At 43.5% G+C, this 22,044-nt stretch overlaps 1 long non-coding RNA gene across 1 annotated transcript in view; it reads right to left on the bottom strand.

The window, feature by feature from the left end:
* Positions 1 to 7,678: 7,678 nt before the first annotated feature.
* Positions 7,679 to 22,044, bottom strand: part of LOC135327837 (uncharacterized) — a 32,977-nt gene continuing 18,611 nt past the window's right edge. The window contains exon 2 of the long non-coding RNA XR_010388252.1: positions 7,679 to 8,996. This is a non-coding gene — a long non-coding RNA (uncharacterized LOC135327837). The remainder of the gene's footprint in view (positions 8,997 to 22,044) is intronic.

Below are 22,044 nucleotides of genomic sequence, written 5' to 3'. Positions count from 1 at the left end.
TGCATGCGTTCTGCAGAAGGCAAAGAGGAGTTAAGATGAAAAGGTAGGCTCAGAAAAAAAGGCTCTAAATTATCGTGTTTCAAAATTCTGTCTCTCATGACTTTTCTGGAGTCTGACTGCTGATGTCCTTTGGTGGTGTTGAGGGGGTTAGCAAAATTGTGCTTAGTGTTTAAAATAAAGAATTGGGTATCTCCAGTAACAGTTCCCAAATTAAAAGTCATGACCACAAGTGAGGTCACAGAAGTTACAAGTGGGGTCACGAGCTTGACAGAAATTAGATTGTTTACAGCAGCATCTGGGGTTGCAAGCCCAACAGAAGTGGAACTGTAATGTTTAGTTATTGCCCATCTCCAGTATTTGTGTTTTTTCCTGAATCTCCAGCTCCTGGAGCCCAGTGACTTTCAATTTCTATGCAGAGGTCAGGGAGCACAAGCTCCCTTTCCACGTTTTGTGTGTGTGTGTGGGGGGGGAAGCTTGAAAAGGTGAGAGAAATGCATCCTAATGATTTAAAAGAAATCACTCAGGATAGAAAATTGGGGTTTTTTGAAGTGTGGACCAGCTGATGTTTTTTAGATACTCACTACTGACCACCAATGCTGACTGGAAGGGTGTTTCCAGTTAAATGAATGGGAGCAAGCTCCTCCCAGTACACATACCACCTTACACTTTATAACCTGAACAACTTTAGCCCCTGTAATACTTTACTTTGTCCACTTAGTAGATTTTAGCTCAAATGTTCTAGAGTGATAATATATCTATTTTTATTATGTTCAATCATTCATGACAGAGACAAAAACACAGAGTACAGCATTCTCAGGGGGCATATAGCACATGTTCATCAACGTGCATTTCTAAATCATAACGAAAATCAATTGAACTTGTCTTTGTTTTTCCCTCCGAAAGCAAAGAGACACATTTCTGTACCTAAAACAAGAAGAAAAAGACAGTAGAGAATTAGTGACCCTGGAATTCATCTCATCTTCTGCCATTAGTTTCTTTATCAAGCTGAACCTCCCTGGCCTTTGGCTTCCTCACTTGTCAGATGGGAATAATTATGGTCTACCTGACAGCAACACTGAAATAATTAACTTTTGCAAACACTTTAAAAACCCCTTGTGAGAGATGGAATATCAAAGCTGTACAAGATATTGATGGTCTCTGAAAGGTTAGGTGTACAAAGCAATCATGTTATTCTGCTACTAACCATTTTTGGTTAGAATTTTTATGAATAAAATATTATCTTTGCATCAAATTACTGGGTTTGTGTAGCAGGCTTTTTACAACCCTCTTCCCCATTTTTCAAGGGATGCTGTATGTCTAGTTTTGTCCCAGAGCAAATGCTTCTGGTTGGATTGTAAAATCCTTGAAAACAGAACTTTTTATTGGAAACTATGAAACAGTCTGAGCTATCACAGCATCTCCATATACATAAGGTGCTGTGCTGTGTGTATAGGGATATTTCCCTAGTGTGCAGAATGACTAGCTATTATGCCCAAAATAGCCTTTGTACTTTACTCATTTTTTTTTCTTGACAGTGTCACACTGAGTCTCTGCAGTCAAAATTTCCTAGCCAGTCATACAATCAAGAACAGATCAGTTGTGTTCACGCTGCCAAAGACAGCTTGTGCCACAGAGACTCGTCAGCGTCGCTGCTTCCCACAACTTCCTAAGCGCAGCTCCATAAAGAAGGCTTTAGGTAAATGTTCCGGCTGTTCCCGAGCCCCCACTTTTCAGTAATCCGACCTGCCCTTCCTGGGAAAGCCTCCCAGGGAGGGGTTCTCCGAGGGCTTTGGGGCTGACGGGAGGGATCTCCAGAAGCTGCGATTTCTCATCCCCCTGCGTGGCTTTCCCAGGTGGGCTGAGCAAACCCCTCTCTCCAAAGCAAGCCACCGACCGAACAACGAAGTGAAGCGACAGCTCCGACTTGTGCTCGTCCATGATGTTCTGCCCAAAAGCGATGCTCTTTCCCCTTTGCTCAGCTGCTCGGGCTGCCCCGGGCTGCAGGGCTGCGAAGGCTGCTAGCAGGGGCTTTGGGCAGCTATGCCGGGAATGGCCCCGGCCGCTTGACAGCCTGTAATTTCCTCCGTGGGGAGCCAGGGAGGAAGTTGGTGTGCGCCGTGCGAGCACACCGGGAGAGCGGGGCAGGCAGCACGGTGCCCACCCGCATGGCGGAGGCACCTCCGGGGCAGAGCGAGGGGCGGCCGGCGCTCTCCACACCACCAGCTTGGCTTCTTTCTGCCTCTTCTTGCTGGCACTAGATCTGCGGGAGCTAATCAGCCGGCCACAGAAAGGCCAGCGTGCCCCGGCATTACCGAGGGAGCTCTGGTCCCCGTCCCTAGAGCCCCCTGAGCGAGAAAGGAGCGCTTTGCAAATTATTAGACTTTCTGCAAACACTATGTATTTGCCTAGAAACAAAACACATTCCAGTCACAATCCCAAATGGGTTAGGCTTTTGCAAGGAAAATAATAATAACAAATAACGAAATGGGTATTATTCCAGTTTGGAAGTGACTGCTGGTTTTAGAAGTCACCTTTCAAACAAAGGAAGCACTGACTTGTTATACAGAGTTAACTGGAAAAAGTTACTGATAGCCCAGGCGGCCTCTCGGGGTGGGGGGTAGGGGTGTTTAAATATAGCAATAGCCATAACTATCATGACTTCTAAAATTAAAAAGAAAAACAGCCACAACAAGAATTTACAGTGTCAATGAAATTAATTCACTGGAAAGTGAGGATAATCCACTCTCATAAAAAGCAGAAAATAACTTCACTCAGCTGACAGTTTTATTGTAGGAACATAGGAAAATGGTGACAGAAAATGATATTTTGATGCCGATTGTTTTATTTGTGCCTCTTTCTGTGTGTTTTCTTTTCACAGGTCTGAGCTTTTAATACATGCTCACTGTCAAGTAATAAGCAGATGGAATGGTGTGAATTAATTATCTCTTTCATTTAAATGTACATTTTAATTAAGTTTATTGGTGGGAGAATTGACATCTTGAAAAGTTCTTTACATTTAAGAGATGTTAAAATAACAAAATCACTGAAGCCTAAAGAACATCAAGTAGGAATGGCATTTGTTTTGCTTAACTTACTGGGAGATGTAAAAGACTTGTCCCATTGACTTTTAAAAGACCTAAAAATTTTTAAAAAAATAGAGAACTTAACTCATTTAAAATATCATTTTGTTAAGCATTGAATCTGTAATTAAGAGAGAAAGTGGTAGTTATAATTAAAAGTGTATTTCCCAGAGGGAGCTACAGTTTTCTATACCTAAAATAAGAAAAACGTTAGAGAAGAATTAATGGAAGGCTTGGATTCTTATTTTTGAGAGTGGAAGGAGACTTGGTCACTGTTTTTTTTTTTTAATTTTAAATAAAACCCTGCAAATATTTTTCACACCTATAGCTCACCTGGTAACGTGGAGGTATTTTGCAGCTTTGCACAAGATCAAAAGCTTGACTTTTCATCTGGCACAGCTTCATAGTTAGCAAAACCAAAACAAAACGACAACAAAAAAGGCTGTTATTTCACCCGCTTTGGCTTGGTAAGTGCCTGTTGCGTATCGCAGCAGAGAGAGGGAAAGGGTCAAAGTTAACAATTAGCTTGCTGCTTTGCTTGGTCGCGGGTTGAATTCTACGCACAGGGCTTGCTCCTTCGTCGCCTTGCGCCTTGGTTAGCGGCAGCGGCAGCGTGGCAGGGAGGCAGTTTGGGCCCACGAGAAGAAGCATCACAATGGGAATTCGCCAGAGGAAAAACGCGGTGCTGGGGATGTGGTGGGTTAGCTGGGAAACAATGCTGGAGGGAAATCACTTCTTTCAAATTAAAAGTTGACTGTTTTAAGCTATAATAAATAAAATTTACACTTTTTCCCATTATAGAGAAAAAAAAAAGCCAGCAATGCAGTGGATAGCAGAGGTGCTGGTAAAGTAAGGAAGAAATGTTTAAAATGAAAGGAGGAGAAAGAAAGAGGGTAATACAACAAAGCTTCCAAGGATTTCCACTCTCCAAGGGGAGCGCAGAAGTCCGTGGCAGGTACGCGTGCAGCATCTTCATGCACTCACAATTTCACTTGCAAGCCTGGCAGTGCAGATGGATTTGGAGCACTGGGCCAAAGCGGCGGACAGGGTGAGAGGCTGCTGCTGGCTACCCACCAGGCGCCCGATCCACGCCGCAGCCAGGCCGCCTGCACAGCTCTCCTCAGACATGTGCAGAGGCCCAGCGATGCCAGCGGAAGTTGCATTAGCGCAGCCCCTCCTCAGAAGGCTGCTGTGTGGAGGGCATGCACCTAACACATATCTACGGGGCTGGACTTCGCACTAAAGCTGTTTGCAGCCACAGCTGCCGTCTGAAAAACATGCAGCGGAGGAAGGTGAATGTGGGCCAGCTTCTGCTTTTGTAGAAGATTGGGCTTGAGACGCAAGAGAGCCGTATTCTGGGCCCATCTCTAAAATTATGTATTTTAGATTGACTAGTCAGCGCGTAGCATCTAAACAGAGCTGCCCCTGCCTGGCACAGCGGGACGCTGCCCACCCAGCAGTGAGGAAGGTGAAGTCTTTCCCCAAGGTGGCCTGATCTAGCAGAGGCTGGAGGTTACGTAGCAGGAGGTGGGCGTAAGCGTGAGGCAAGGGCAAAACCCAGCTCCCTCGCTGCCTGCGTAAATGAGGTAGCCCTGCTGGCTGAACAACAAGTAGCACTACGGGCACCACAACGCAGCCACCAGCCCCCCGGAGAGGCTGCCCCACTGAGGTGCCCACGCGAAGGGAAACCCTTCCTGCATCTCTAGAGAAAGCCCAGGAGAGCCCCCGAGCAGGCTGGCTGCGGGAGGTCCCGTCCCAAGGCACCCGCTGCCGCCGGCCAGGCGCGGCACCCGAGCTGGAGCCGACATCCTGCACCGCACTCTCGAGTCAGGGCTCAAAAGTGAACCGCTGAATCATGCAGCTTTCAGGTGTCTCCTCTCTTTTGCATCTGGACCCCTGTATGCAGTTTTAAAATGGGCTCACTCCTGTGTTTTAATCAACGTGTTATTTTTTTAAAAAAACTTCTGTGCTTTGTATCTGTGGGGAAAAATGATGAAAATCATGCTATTTAGTTGTGGTTATGTGTAGGACCGACCATGATTAGCATATCCTAAGGCTGCTACAAATTGCCCCAGCGACTAAAGCTTTTGCTTCTTGTTTAACCAGTTGCTGTTTATTTTGCTGATAATGATGCCTGAGTATCAGCAGAAAAAGCCCAACTCTTGTCTCTATTTTTGTAAGATAAATACCTCCTTCAGCTGAGCTAGGGGGCAGCAAGGTTTGCAAAGACCTGAGGGATCAGGCACTTTCTTCTGGCATTAAGTACAAAAATTAAATTGGTAGAGTTTATTAATAGGATGTGTGGGAGGGTTTTAGTCAGTCATATTTCTGGGAGCATATAGCTGGAGACTCAATGCTTTGGACTTATGGTGGAGTCAAGGAGAGGCAGAGGCGCAGGCTCTCCCCTCCTTTGCCTGAGCCTTGCATGTCTGGCATTGCTGCCTACCTAGGGTTGGGACCTCAGGCAACTGGCCTGTTTTCTTGCCCCTTAAACCAGTTCTGCCAGTGTAGACGCCTTTAAATCACATTGCAATTGTTATTATCTGACTATAGATTAATTAAATTTAATTTTAATTTTCATTACATACATGTAGCTGTTAGGTATCAATAAGCAGTGGACTAGTACTTTTCACCTTTAATGTAGTCGTGTATTAGGATTCTAATTTGTAATGGCTTAAATAGCTCCTATTTTAGTAAGAGCAGCTCTCAAGTTTTTTAGCTGGTGGGGATTTCCACAGAAAATTGTGTAGCAGGTTAGTTTGCGCATGTGCACATGCAGGCAAATAACGCAATGGAGGGCAATACCTAGTCATGCATCTCAGGAGTACCTGCCCTCCACTGGGGAAACCAAAAGACCACATTTGAATTGCAGCCTTTCCCATCACCGGAGATGGAGAAGGAGGAGAGATGGGCCCCTCTAGGCCCTGTTACAAACCTGCAAAAATTGTACATTGGACATGTGTGAACTGGAGTCTCATATTTCTTGCTTTGATGATTTTTAAATCAAATTCAGTGAGCTTGACCTAGACCTAAAATTAAATTACGCTAAACTCCAAAGTTTCAGTGCTGTATCTAAGGAGTTAAGATCTCTTGTTTTTCCGTTTTCAAAGGTTGTACAGAGATCCACATCACGGTCCCCACCCTGGGTAAGCGAGCAACTGATGTGCAGGGGGAGGACGTGACCTACTTGAAATCGCTCCGCAAAGCAATGGCAGAACCTGAGAGCAGGATCTCCACTTGCCTAAATCCTCGCCCGGAGCATGGGGATACACCTAGTTAAATAAGTTGCAGTGCTTTGCTTCGTATTCCCATTGCTGCACTGCAGCACGTCCGCCCCTCAGTTTTGCTAATGCAGCTGTGTGTGGCACCGTACTGCCAGAGATTATTGAAATGATTGATACTGAAAGTTGTCCCCCCTCCCCTTTTCCTTTTCTAAACTTCAGACGGGTAGTTTTAATGCCCACAACTCGAACAAATTCATTTGCAGCACAAGCCAGCTAAAATTGTCCTGGCACACCTGGGAGGGGGGGCAGTGTCACAGGAGATGCTGTGCCGTGGTGCCCCCATTGCCAGGCCGCGCTGTCTGTCTTCACCGGCACTATCTTTTATTTGTAACTCTTCTGCAGTCTTCTCATATGGCGTATGGCAGATTGTTTAACCTTTTCCTGCTCCTTTTTCCTTATCTACCAAATGAGGATAACGCTCACCTTAGAGTATTGCAGGAGAGTAAATTCATTAGGGTTTGCAGAGGGTCTGAGATGCATGGGTGGGAAGCTCCACAGAAGTACAAAGCATTTATTTAAAATTGAAGAAATGTTTGATTCCATCTCTCCAGCTGTTTGCTGTGGCTTCCCTGACTCACAAAAAATGTTACTATAGAGGCTTTAAAAGCTGCTGCCTGCTGCCTTATGCTTTTTTTTTTCACTGTTCTTCTCTTCTGCATTACAGAGCTCATAATTATGCATTTTCCTTAAGCAGCTTTCCTGTAGCAAAACACAACTTTCTCTTCCACCTCTCTAAACAAGAAAAAAGAGTGCCTTCAATTTGCTTCCATGAGTTTTCTGTATTTTGTTTGTAATAGTTTTAAACTGAATAAATACGTATTATTAAGCCTTTATTACATCTTTTGTATTTTACCACAATCCCGAAATGTTTACAAAAGAAATTTCAAGTGTAATAAAAATCCAGAATATAATTCAATAGTTTCATTCACTTTCCTAAAAATGGTTATTTGTAACATTCAGGTTATTTTCCACAAAGATTGGTTGTTAAAAATATGTATATATTTTTAAAGAAAAGTAAAAATCCACAAAGTTTACAGGGCATAATCTTTCCTTTTATTTTTGTGAACACACCGTCCAATTGAGATCAATCTATTTGTAATTACTCAACACTACAGAATCTCTCCTTGGGCAGAAGATTAGATAATAAACTGTTTATGACAAGCACCAACCTTTAAAAAGCCCGGAGAAACAACACCTAAGATATCGGGTGGGAGCAGAAATTCTACTTGAAAGAACACACTGGTGTTTCTGTTTATTAACTTATCAGCTTTGCTTAAATTAACTATGACCGAAATATGCTCTACCTTTTTCCTCAATTAACTTTTCATTCATTCACAAATTCATTGGGCCTCACCCTGGAATGAGCCCTTCATCCTTCAAAGAGCCTGGGTGACCTGCTACAGTTTTCAACTAATCAGAGAAACAAAAAAGGGCCAAGATTAAACCTCAAGGAACCCAAGCTATCTTGGAATTCACTTGCAAGAATAAACATTGTCACTTACAACAAGCAGATCTGCCGATATTTAACAAACCCCAGGGTGCTCTATACAGTGAAGATTTCCACATTTGATTGCCATCTTATCCACCAGAGTGGTTTTCTTAGTTCCTTATCTAATCAAGAACTTAGCTGGTGTGTTAGACAAAAGAAACTTTCAGCACACTTGTAAAAATTTAGACAAACCTCTATGTCCCCATCCATTGCAGACAGTCAGCTTAAGGGTTATCATGCATAATAAAATCACATTGGAATCATAATTAAAACAAAAATCATACAGAATTGGCAATCACAATGTATGTGTGCGGTGGGTCAACCAACGTGTGACCTTTACTTTCATAAGAAAAGAAAAAAGAAACACGCCTAAAATATACCATGGTGAATGCTACAATTTCTGAATGAGCTTTGTAGTAATTTAACATTTATTACTCTTTTACAGAAAATTTGCTTTCAGAGTCTTTTCGCTGGCAAGAGGGAGGTTTGTATATTGACTGAATGCTTGGAGCTAGTTTGATATCGGTATTACAGATATCCTTAGTAAATAACTAGTATGGTTCCAGAGTCAGAAAACTGCTAAGATTTAACAATACAGTTGCTTTATCTGCTGGGCCGCTGGGATGCCGCTGTGCTGTTGATCATGTTTTCCATTGAATGCAGCAGAACACACAGTTCAGTCTAGATGTTACAGAGCTGCCTGGAAGGCGCCTGCTGAAAAAGTCTGTCAAAGACCACAAAAGGGTAAAATTCTCAACAAAACGTTTTTCTGTAAAATCAACTTTCTAATTCACTGTGTCATGTTGTGCGTCTATGATACGTTCTCCTTGGATGTGCAAGGTATAGATGGCAAATTTCTTCTCATAACTATTGTATTCATACGAGGAAGGAGAAAAAGCAAGGGAAGAGGCGAGCTGAAGCCAGAGTGCTAACCAGGGGTGACAGGTCATGGCGAACGGGAACGGGTCAAAAGCAGTGGTGGGAACAATGGAACAATGGGTTGCAGTCAGAGCCATCACAGCTCACCTAAGCTAAGCCCATCTGCAGCAATTATGCTGATTCTCCTTAATGGCAGGAAATGTTCCCTTTACCGCATTTACATGTGTTCCACAGGAGCAGCAGCAACTGCATCTCTTCAGGAAACTGAAAGACAAGGATGGAAAAGTTGTATAAGCTTCCTTATACACAAAAGTTTGTGCACATCTACATTTACCAGGGCTGTTCAGATGCAGAGGAGGAGAAATGTCCAGTCTGAGGATATGTGATTGCTTGTTTAAGTGTGCAGTAGCTCATGTTTCAAGACTTTACAGGACACACACACACACACACACACACACACACACACACACACAAATCTATCTATCTATCTATCTATCTATTTATAATATTGTTGTAGCACTGGATAACAATGTAAGTAAGGTGAGATTTGTAGAGCAAAGTGATAAGAGGTGGTGTCTATTTTTTTTTAAGACCAACTGATGTGGCTAAAAAAAGTTGAGCAGTTGCATATGAACGGCCTTCGTCAAGTCAGATGGCTGCTGAGAGTGGATTTAGCCCTCGGAGCAGCTTCTGTGTGCAGTGGGTTATCTAAACTCTCCCACAAGTCCTTCTGCTGGCGAAACAGATGGCGGGAAGTGTTGTGCAGCCAGAGATGGGGGATTCCTTGGTCAGCGCAATGGGATCTGAAAGTGGATGTCTGCCTACCACCTTAGCTGTACTGAGAAAATAAAAAATGCAGCAACACTTTGACCGTTCCAGCTTACTTACCTTCCATGTTAGCTCAGCTTGAGTAGATGGATTAAAATTTAAAATGGCAATTTGACAGCCAGCTTTGTCCCTTAAAACACAATACCAACAGGCTATGAAAGTAAAAGAGCTTCTTGTAGCTTCTTACTCCCCAGTGCAGAGCAGTGGCGTGGATCCTGATCTCACGTAAGGGTCTAATTCTGCTCCCGTTAATTTAGTAGTCTATAGACTGTAGTGGGCACAGTAAAAAGCCCCAGGGAATCAATGAGGACTACTGTGCTGAGTACGAGTTTGCACAAGCTTTCCTCTTTTTGCTGTGTATGTCTGCATTAGGAATGAAGGTCAGTGAGCTAGTTGCCTCAGTGCAAGCAGAAAACATGTTTCAGACTGTACACTTTCATGGCTGACTTACAAACTGGTTTCAGGAGCGTGCTAGCACATAATTATTAAAAACTACTATTGTTTGAGCCCTTTATCTCTTTTTTTGCTTAAAATTTTATGAAAGATTAAAAATTGCTCTCCTTTGATTTCAGTTAAACTAGCTACTCTGTATTTCTCTGTACAGGTTGTGGAAAACAGGATTTTACAAGTAACTGAAACTACACATGAAGAGTCTGTTAACAAATAAGTGGTGCCAAATTCCTAGATACACTGAGCCATTGCACTAAAAACAAAGGGATTGCAGGGGTGGGAATAGCAATAGATTTGGCAAGGAATGTGGATTCCCAGAGGAAGTGGTAACCTTCATAAACCCTCGAAAAGCCCATTTTCCATACCCGCCGCTTTCACCGCCTTCTACTTGTAAACTGTGCCGTTCAGTAAAACCTGCAGCTTTCTGGACTGCTGTGTCGGGAATTATGGCTGAACAAGTGGGGTGAAAAAGAGACGTGAAATTTTCACAGCGCAGCACGCACCAACACAAAACCTTGCCTGGTTTCAAATTTCGTTACCAATCCAAACCCCAGACAAGTTTCATTGAAAGGTTTGTTCAGGTTCATGAACTGCAGGATGAGTTTGGGGGGGGCGCCAAAAAAAAGAAAGGTCTGGAAGAGTGAGCAGAGGGTGGGAAACAGCCCTATTTTGGGCTCTGCCATGGGTTCTCTGCGGATCTGGTGCAAATCATGCTCCTTCTGTGCCACCTCCATGGCGTGGCACGCGTAATGTTGCCAAACTGCCTTGGTCTTGGGGCGTTTGGAGGAGTAATGGTGGAGAAGCTCTTCAAATATGTGGCATGCTATGCTGGGGCCAGACTGGGCTCGGAGGGCTGGCCCCCAGTACGGGCAACCGCGCTAATCCCCGGGAAGCCCTCACAAGAAACTGAGACGGTTTCAGTCGACACCATGAAGACTTTCCCAGCAGAGCCGTACCGGCAAAGGTGTAGCAGAGACACAGCTGGAACGGCCTTTTGCTGTGGACAAGTCATCCTGAGGATGATATATGCTGTTTTCCTAAAAGGACTTTCTTTTACCTCTAACTCACACCTTCTCATGGATTTTGCCAGGATACCTGTGTCTCAGCTGTTCTCCTCCCTCTGAGGCAAAGGAAGCAATTTTAACCGCAGTTTAAAGCGGTGCATTGGCAGGGCAGAGCTTTGGCCTCGAGAGGAAGACGTGTGTACCCGAGGCAGCTCTGCTTCCACGTTCACGGGCAGACTGGTGCTTGCGTACGTGCTTGGGGAGCGGATCCATCAGTCGTGCTAAGACCTCCTACAAATTACCGTGAAGTCACAAACTGTAATCCGAGTTTATTAGGAACAGTTCTCCTGAGCCTGGCATCAGTTTTATTAGGGTTATTTAACTGTTAAGCAATTGTTTTTCCAAGGATGCCAAAGATGCTGATGCAGAAAAACAAAATGGCAAACAACAAAAATGCAGTTAATTCTTACAGAAAAGTGATCCTACAGAAAAGAATGATCCAAAAATTGCCATTCTTTTTCAGGTAAAATTAATTCCTTTGGGCTAAATCCTGCTCTGGATCACAGCTCTGCAATTTCACAAAAAAACAGCATGGGACAGAAGGTGACAGTCATCACTATGCTGGCTTCAGAGATAGCTTTGTTTTAAAGCTGAGTAAATACACTAATCTATTTGCTAATCTATACTGTTGTTTGGAGAAACTGCAACTATTTAAAGCCATGAGAGTCTGTGTTAAAAGAATTCAGGTGTGTCACAAATAATTATACATAATAAAGTATCCCATCCTGACTCTACATTTAATCAAGCATTTTATTTAGCCATTTAAATGACTGCCTTTAAGAAGAGCCAGTGTGGTTTTTGACCATGTCATTAAAAGTATTAACATATCTTGTTGTTTTGTCTGTAAGATTCATTTAAATATTGCAAGTCTGCAAAGCCCTACCCACAAATTCCTCAATACCAGGGGGAAGAGAGCTTTTTCATGTCTGTAAAATAATTTTATTAGGTATTAAGGTTACTTGCTGCAGCCACATTCATTGTGGGATGATGAAATCAGAGACTTTGTGACAATCCTGTAACATACGCAATGGAGTGTCAAGATATTGATTACAGTGAGCAATTTTGTGAAAATTTCATTTTTGTAGCAGCCATACGGACTGGTGTCCAATACATTCAAAAAAGGATTTTCTGCTGCTTAAGTCTAGACAGAAGGTCTAGTGAAGGTAGAGAAATACTGGATGCAATTTGCAGCTGCTCAGTAGGAAACAGGCAGGTTTCTATATCCTAACTTCACATGGGATGAAATGAATCTGATGCAAGTTAAGACTGTTGAATTACAGTAGATATTGTTCTGATGCAGGGCTACATAATATAAAATTTATATTTTAGAGGAAGGTTGTGGAAATCAAGGATTTCAGTTGCATATTGTTCCAAACGAGGGGAACATCGAGCTTTTAAATACATTTATGTAACTTTCAGCATTTCTGTTGGGAAGAATTCATTTCGAAATGCTTGAAGAGAAGGTAAGAAGGTGTATATAAAAGACTCATTATCATGGGAACTAGACATGGCCAGCAAACATATCGCCTATTCCCATTTACTCTATTGGAAGAAAGAAAGAAAGAAAGTCACTGTCGTCGCATTTTTCAGGTCTAAATACCTGGCAAGAATAATCCTTTAAGTTGCATTGTGTCATGGAAATAATACACAGATGCAGGATAATTTCCAAAAATGAAAGGTTTAATACAAATAGATCCATCAGACACATTGTAACTTCACCCTGCAACTTTATCATTTCTGTGTCATAACATCACCAAGTACATTATGAATCCAAGGAAATCTATTCATATAATTACAGTAAGAGTTAAAACTAAGCTGCTGTTCATACCATTTTATGTTTCAAAATCATTTATATATACTAATTAAGTATGATGACCTATATAAAACTTGTCTGCTCAAATCAGGTACATTAAGTTTATTGTTTTATAGAAGATTTTTAGGATGTATTACCTCACCCCTCTTTATTACTTTCTGAAAGAACAGATGCATTGCTCCAATTAACAGAGTTTGTCTCTCAGTAAACCTGTTAAGAAGATGAGCACTGCAGGATTATCTCCTATGTATCAGCAAGGAAACGGAGACACAGATAGAGGCACATGGCTTAGATCTTTGCCCTTGTAAGTCTTCTCTTGCAAACTAACCATTGCTTGAATATGTTTCTGATCTCCACCTCCTATGTATAGGACAAGATATGCTGTGCATCCCTGCACTGTTGTTTTAAACAACGCATTTAATGAACTAGCTGTTATATTATTTTGATAGTCACTGTATATGGTTAGAGGGATGGGGCATGAGATGGGGTATCATTCCTCTTTTATCCAATATTCTAAACATTGTAGCCTCATTCTACGAAGGTACAGATTTGGGGGAATGCCTCAAGTATCTCCTAAGATTCCCATGAAAAAGACATACACGGAAGATTACTGCTTACTTACAAACTAATACTTATTAATGGACTGAGTGCAGAAATGTTCTAGGAGTGGGAAGTAGCTGTGACCCCTTGAAGCCGTGAAAACCCATACAGTCTTGCGTCTTGGGTGTGAAAATCGCGTGTTAAACAGGCACTTAACCCCCCAGGAGTATCCGTCGCAAAGCCACCAGCATGTGTGTCTCTCGGGAAGAGTTCCTGAGGAACCGACCGGCAGCAATGAGGGATTACACGACTGCCGCTGCTAATGACTGCTTTCCAGATACGCTCTGTGGTCATTGACTGGGCAACGCTGGAAAGCTTCCAGCACGGTTGTTTAGACTACTTGACCGAGTGATATATAGGGGCTTCTTTCTACAGTGCTGTTAGTGTCTTAATATTAACATGGAATAGCATTCAATAAAACTACTTTTCCTCACAAAGGAAAACGGGATTTTTGCTCTCGCTGCAAGAAGCACCACAGCGGCCAGAAATCCTCCGCGGCGGGGCTGAACGGCTCCCCCGCGCGTCCGGCTGCCGCGGGGGGCTTCGCGGCCGGCGCGGCGCAGCCCCGGAGGCAGCGCGGCCGCGGGGCTTCCTCGCCCGGGAGGCCCGTGTGGCCGCGGCGGCACCGGCGGAGACGCGCTGCCCCGCGGGGTCTGCGCCGGGCGGGGGCTCCGCGGCCGAGGAGGAGCCGCGTCGCCCCCTAGCGGCCCGCGCCCGCGGCTGCGGGGGCTCCGCGGTCGGCGCGGCTGCGGGGGGCGGCGGGGGCGTTGCAGGGCGTTTTAGCGGGGTCTGGTTGAAGAACCTCGCGCTGCCCGCTTAGGTGCAGATTTTGCCCAAGGAAGACTGCAGTGAGGCAGAAACGGATTGAGAGGAAATACGTGTTTCAGCGCCTGGGAGTATATGCATCGGGAAAAGGCGGTGGTACCTCTGATCCTGCACGTGTTTGTATGTGCACGAAGAAGGCATGCTGGTGACATTTTAATTCCCTATGCTTTGCCCATATAAACACGCGCACATAAAATAACTACAAACACATGCACAGAAACAGTGTATGGAGAGAACCTGCTCTGCTGGGCTGTTGAGGATCTCTCCGTGAGGGTCTCATCCTCCATGAGGTGGAGCGATCCTTTCCAGGAAGATCTCTCCATCATCTCTCAATGCATACAAATAATACAAAGCAGCCATAACCTAGTCTTTTATTTTTAATAGAATAGGTTTAAACACATATGTAAACTGAAAAGTGTGTAAAACACAAGATAAAATTTTAGGGGAAAACCATTTGTAAAAGTTGATAACAGCACAACAAAACCCCTAAACACACTGAAATGCTTGCAAGGCCTTGAATGCAATAAAGTTTCACCATTCCTGTGTTGCTTGTTTTTATTTTTTTCACAAAAATGCTCTCTTAAAGTTGCTTTCCAAAGACTCACAACTTGCGATGATACGTTTTTTTTTACTTGTAAACATCAAAAATGATTTCTGGAGAAGCCCACAGTGCTTTGCAAACAAGCGAATGTAAGAGTGGCAAACTTTATGTATCTTGCAGCAGAAAGAATGCTTCCCTCTCAATCAAATCTTCGCCAGAGGAGTTGAGTTCACTGTATCAAGAGATTTGTAGAATTCATAGCATTCTGGATTAATCTTATCTGGAGAGTACACCCTGTCTCCCCCTTCTTTCTTTGTACTCACAACTGTTCTCTCAACTTCTTTGCCTCACAGCTGCAGCACTAATAATTTATCTGCCCAGTCACCTCCCTCACACTAGCTGAGCTGCATCTTCTTCAAAGCCAAAGGAGGGAACTCTTTGCCTGCGTGCGATACAGGCGGACACCAGCATGGGCTGCGTGAGTGAACTTCCACTTCTCTTTGGTCACGAGTTCACGCGCTTTGTAAAGCTGCTGGGCAGGGTAGCTAGATAAGGAGAGATTAAAAAAAAAAAAAACCTTTGAGATGAGGCCAGATCATCTTTGATCTAAGACAAATTTGCGCTGCTCTGTTACGGTAAGCTTGTGCTGAAACAGATCTAGCTGGCCTCAGGAGAGTCGCTGCAAGCATTGCCTCAGTGGTGTTGGAAGGCAGAGGGAGGTTGCTTGCTGCCATCTCACGGTGCTCATGTTATGATAAACGGGATGAGCGTGAAGGTATTCTGGTATCTCTGTGGTCCCAGCTGCTGTAGCAGCCCTTTGGAAACACTGAAAGTTGGCGCAAGTTACAGCGGCCTCTAAGCTGCTCTAATTTGTGCCAGAAGACTGTTTAGCAGAGCATGGGTCAGGAACTGGGGGAGCAGAGAGGTGCCTGAGTTGTACTCTGTGCTTGTAAGTGAGACCAAAGATTGAGGCCAAACTATGTTATCACACAAATGTACAAACTGAATTCACTCACATCTGGAAGTAGCATCCAGCCAAATATATTCAGTATCAAACATTTGGAATGGGAGAGTTTCCTCTGAGTCTTCATGACCCAGGCTACTAGTGATAAAAGGAAATTCACTGTATGTGAGCTAAAAGTTATTTCAGTGCCAAATTCCCCTCCCTACTGCTCCCCCTCCCCTTCTTCTGCCTGGCCTCATGCGAAGGGCATTCAGTGCTGAGCTAAGCTTCCTCATTTTCATTTCTGTTGTGCTGTTCACCTTAATGTTTTCCTTTCCTTGCCTTTCCCTTCGCACCTCTCGCAAAGGCTGAGCAACATCCTGCATGCAAACACGCAACCTTCCAGCCACTGCTGAGCAGACATCGACACCTACACACACATTGCTCCTCTAGCCAGGCAGGACTCCAAAACAGCAAACTCCCTCTCGGGGCAGTGAGGGACTGTGAGCATAAACATAGGTGTCTAGTGCCCCTTGGACCTGCTAGGGTCTGCACACATCTGCACAAAGCTGGTATCTTCGGCAGAGATTTTATGAGAGACCCATGGCCTTCCCACAATCGCAGGTAGAGACTAGGAGAGACACCTTAGGTATCTAAAGCAGCACAAGATGCCAGAGGCAGGCAAGCTCCCAGCTTGTCTATTTGCCTCTTAATTGCTGGGGTAAATTGGAGGAACTGCACTGCTTTCACAGAAGATTTGGGATGCTGTAGGTTTTGTTCATTTTTGTTCACTTCCCCACATTAAACAAGACCCAAACCCAATGCAAAGTCAAGTGAGGTCATCAGATGTTCCCAACTCGAAGAAGTTGGCCAATTAAATAAGTTTCATTACAATCACAGTTTTCCATCAGAAAATGGCAATTCTTGAGAACATTTTCTCATTGTTCATTAGAAATTTAGAAATATTAACAATATCAAGAAGGTGCCCATCCAAAAACCAGTGCTTCTTTTTAAATAGTTATTTTAAAACATGGAGTTTTGCTTTGATCTGAAGAGTTGCCTTTCTTTCTTTTGCTGTTTTCAAACCAAGTGCTTGTTGAAATTTGTACTGTAAAATGTCCTATACTATGACAGTTTGTTCTCTTTTTAGAGAAAAAAATTCTGTCCTGTAGCACTGCTATGAATCAAGCCCGATGGCTTAACAAGTATCTCCTCACATTGTGGTACACTGGTGATACGTAAACCACTTTGAAGCGAGGCCTGCAGACAGCTTCCAGCAGTGTAGGTGGAGATAATTTGTAAGTTTTGGCTTAAGTGTATTCACACACTGGTTGTCGTGCATCCAGCAGCAGATCAACAACACTTTGTTGCTTTAGGGCCGGCTACAAAAACCCTGCTGATGCCAGCGCCCACATCTCCTGACAGGCCACAGCAGCAGGACGAGGAGAGAAGAGAAGGGAGCGCAAGGTGGGGGGGAAAAGATGCAACTCGAGGTGTCCTACTGGGTGAATAGAGAGGGTACGTGGGTCTACTCACCTCTGTGCGCTGGGCAAGGAGAGTGGAGGGTGCAAAGGGCTGGGAATATTCTCGGTCATGGTTTGATGTGGTGGGGAAGAGCAGTAGAGTGTGGGATCCTAGACTGAATGCGGTGATGGGGGAGGAAGAAGCCATGTCTCCTCTTGCCCATACAGATGACCTGCCACCGCACCAAGAGCTGCCACTGACAGAGACACATGATGGCTGCCAGTTGAACCTTCCCCAGAAGCAAACTACCTTTGGAACCACTGGTTTAACAAGAAAATGGACATAATCTAAGTCTTATTAGTTTGTCCTCTTAACAGAAGAAAAATAACCTACAATCCATTTCTCAAGGGACAAAAGAGATAATTCATTCATCTGCTTGCACCCCCCAAAAAGCATGCTTTGCTAGAGACCACATATTCATACAATGATTAACACAATGATCAATCCTTAATAAGCAATTTCTGCTGGAGGATCCAGCTAGCTTTATAAACATTGTCCCTATATTAAAGTGGGTCAACTGAGATGCAGAGCAGTTGAGACTCGAGATTTTCCACGAGATGGAAGGGAGACAGGCACCCATCTCTCCCTGCTTTTCCCCAGGAGCTGTGCATCGCAGCCCCTTTGGAAATTCCAGCCTAAGCGATTTGCCCCAAGGTCACGCAGTGAGTCAGTCTGTGCGGTGGGAACACAGCCAGGCTATCCTGACTCTCTGTTTCCTATCCTAACCACTGGACTACTCACAGGATATTTGGTCATGCAAATGTCATTGCACAATATCTTGCCAGCAATGTTTTGCCATGAAAAAATTGTCACCCCCAACAGTGTATAGGATGCCTTGAAGATAGAAACTGTAAACCCAAACTGTTCTATATATTCAGTGCTAGAGATCCAATGGCCAGATCTCACTACAATCAAATATTTGTGGTGAAAGGACCAAGATGAAATGATGCAGTCCTGATAAAATGGCCATTAAAGACCAGATGTATGCACCTGGAAAATGAGACACACTGCATTAAGTATCAGGCCACAAGTATTCTATTTCCTATTTGGGGTCCGATCTAAAGTTGAATGAGATCACTTCTCATGCTGAGAAGATCCTTCTCACTCTTAAAAATTAATGTAAAAAATAAACAATGCAAGCTAGGTATTCATGTATGTCCACCCAACCTGAAGAAAAATATGTTACATTTGTGTATAAAAACTCAGGCAGTGAAATATAGCTGATTCAGTTCATACAGCTGAAAGGAGATTTTGTCATTGTAGATGAAACTGTCCCTAGTATATTGAAATTAATGAGTTATAGTCAGCTATATATTCAGTTATATATATATACTTTTAACAAGAGTAGTCTTTCAGCACTTGCACACTCAAATATCCCACTGAAATGAGGGGCTGCTATGGGTACTCTCTAACTGCATGTTCAGCTTTATAAACTATTATATATCTAAAATTAAATATATAAATTAAATTTGTCAGTTTTATTCCATGGGAAAATAAGAATACACAGAATTAGTTAGCAATAAAATACAGTTCTCTCCTTTATCTGGCAACAAATAAATACAACTGGCATTTAGAAAACATTTCCCTTGGAATTCTGTACAAAGACTGAGCTTATTGGAAACTTTGCAGTGGGATGTCCATTAAGTGAGTTTATAATCTATCACCTTTCCATTACAGTGTCTTTAACTGGAACACAAGACCAAGAAAAATACCATTTTGTCTTAAAAATAGCCACGATCTCCCTCAAAAGCAGATTACACTGAGATACAACAGACTCTCTGGACGGGCAAAATGTTCCTCATTTCCGCATGGCCATATACTGTTAGCATTATTTACACCATGGGACTTCCTAGGTACTCCAAGAAGTGGAGTTCATTGTGGTAAGTTCTGTGGAAATATGCCATGAAAAAATAGTACCTGCCTGCAAATATAAGTTTTATACTTACACTGTGCTCCTCTGTGCTATTTTGACAGTGCAGATCTATTCCAGCTGCCATTTTCCAATACATTTGCAATGCCATAGGGCTCCAGGGTACATGAAAAACAGGGTCCTCAGTGTGTAACATGCCTTTTAACTGTGATGTGCCACCACAGATGGGAAAGTGGAGCAGCCAGCCAGCCACGTCTTTGCCTTCTTTCTAGCTACCACTGCCCTTTCTTCTTGTCTCATGGCTGTTTACACTCCAGAAAGTGGGTGTAGGATACTACTGGATCAGACCTTTGCACATATTTGTGCCTACAGGAGCACTTAACAGCTTTGTCACCTGGTGACCAAACGACAAGACCCATCTTTTCATTCAGCAAATGCTGTTCGCAGCGGAAGGTAAAAACAGCCCTAGTGTAAATCCAGTGACTGCTTATGCTGCAGCTGACTCACTTGATAGAAAAGAGATGGGAGACCTGTCTTGTGGTAGAGGAGCCACTCAACATGCTGGGAAGATGAGGAGCAGCCAGCTCTGAGGGAAAAGGTTTGAGGCAAGCACTGATATTTTAGTGCTGATTTCTTTATTACTAAAAACGAAGCTCAGGAAACGAGCACACATGGACACCAGTGGCAGCAGCAGAGTGCTTCCACGCAGTGCACGATTTCCAGGTGAGCTTGCTTCTTTACCAAGTGGCCAGCTCCATTTTGAACACCTCCTTGAATTTTTTACCTCCTTGGGGGTAAAGCTCCAATGGGCGATAGCAAAAGCCTAAATAAGAGAAGGATGCTAGAAGGAAATAGCCCAGCATTCAGGTGCAAATATTCCCGAGTAGTAACACTGAAGTGCAGCCGTGCCAGCTATCAGTGGCCAAAGCGAACTTTACATCCAGCTGTGCATGAGAACTTCCTCCTCATTCTCATTACATTTGGATTGTCAAAACCATTTGAAAACCTCCCTACCAAGACAATAACCTAGCCCCTAGTGAGATCAGATTTGCCGGGGAGGTAGGCCAAGCTGGCAATGAGATCACCTTTTAGACATCCGCGATTGTTAGATCTGCTAAATGAGAGCTGGGAAGGTCATGAAGTGGCAAAAGCTGACCTTCAGCCATCTTCAGAGCTGAGGATGAAGCCTGGTGGGGCAGCAAAGCAACATTGCCTCCCTGTTCTCAGAGGGATCCCCCCAGATTCCCCCTGGAAAAGGGAACTCAAGGGTAGGATGGCATATTCAGAGAGTTTGCTGTTTTCTCCCAAATGGGATATTCTTGAGCTATATCTTGTACAAAGGTAAGTTAATAGATTCAGCGGGCAGCCTACCTGCATCTGAGTCACCTTCCTTGTGCCTACATGTCTTCTGAAGAGATTTTTCTTCAAAGAAAAGATTCATACTTTCAACAGGATCTTGGGAGAGGGTGTTTACAGATAGCTACATTTAGAAAATGACATCTGTTTGGCAATATCCTTTAGAGGAATAACCCCAGTGACTTGAAGGATGTAACTGCTGTTCCTTCCCACAAACTCCCTGAACAGGAGCATCACAGAGAGCTGCACTGTGATTGCATCTCCCTCTCTTCTGGCACTGGCAGAAGACCCTATAAGTCAGAGATATTCACAGGGGCGGCCAGCTGCTATCCAGAATAAATGCTGGCTACCGGTCTTACCGCAAGGGAACCTCAGTTATGAGATCTCAGTTCTTCTTAAATGGGAACTGACAAAAACTCTTGAGCAGGACCAAAATCTTAAACACTCCCCCTGGGTAAGCAAGAGTCTGGATACTTTGATGTGTGTGTCCACCCTCTCCAGGATGGGTTACTATACTTATTATGAGAGGGTGAATCCAGATGCAAACACATCTGTTCTCCTCAGTGGAACAAGTTTGCATGGACCCCCATTTTCTGTTCTCTAGCCCTGTGTTGGCTTACAATGCACTTTGCTTTCTGCTTCCAGACTTTACTTTCAACAAGACTCCAAGACTGACTTAGGACCCACTTGAGTCATATCACTACTGTCACATCACCAACCCTGATTCACCCAGTTCAGCTGTACTCTACTGAGACAGCACAGCTTACAAAGCCTCACATGACTCAAATAAACAGAAAACTTTTTTTTTAATGAAAGGGATTTCAAAAGAGCTTTCAAAGATAGGTTTAATCTAGTGTGACTAATGTTAGGGCATGTGACAACAACTTCCTCTTGATAAAGCATTTTTTCTTATAAACAGCTTAATAATGATCCAGGCAGTTTTATATATAGTTATGTGTACATGTGTACATATATATATATGTATCTCCCATTGTCTTGACCAGAGACAGAAAATCTCTCCTGATAGTCTGCATGAAACAGATATAGATCTGATTTACCTCAGGAGCATTTCAGCATCCTAGTAAGGAATTCTATAAACCCCCTAACAAAATCTCTGTCTACAGTAGGAAGTTGAGTCATTTCATTTAAACTCAGCCAGTGCTGGCTCTGGGTTTGCTGCAAGTGTGGACAAAAATAAATATACTGAAAAAATTTACAATACGCATGGCTAGAACTCAGTTGAGGGCAAATAGGTCAAAAAGTTGGCATGCCTTCTTCTAAGGGGTTGGGGCAAATCTCACCTGTGTATGCACATTTGATTGTTAATCCAGTCCTTAGCTTGGTTCCTTCACTGAAAATGACCTGTTTTGTCTTCATTTTTTCCCTCCCTGAAACAAAGCGTTTGTATAACAGCTACACAGAACAGCTGCTTGGACTATGCATAGGCCAGTTTATATTAGACTGGTTTTTCTTGGGAAAGTCATAGTTTAAACAAATG

This window comes from Dromaius novaehollandiae, chromosome 1 (assembly GCF_036370855.1).
Source record: "Dromaius novaehollandiae isolate bDroNov1 chromosome 1, bDroNov1.hap1, whole genome shotgun sequence".
Classification (NCBI taxonomy): Eukaryota; Metazoa; Chordata; class Aves; order Casuariiformes; family Dromaiidae; genus Dromaius; species Dromaius novaehollandiae.
This window is presented reverse-complemented; position numbering and strand designations above follow the sequence as displayed.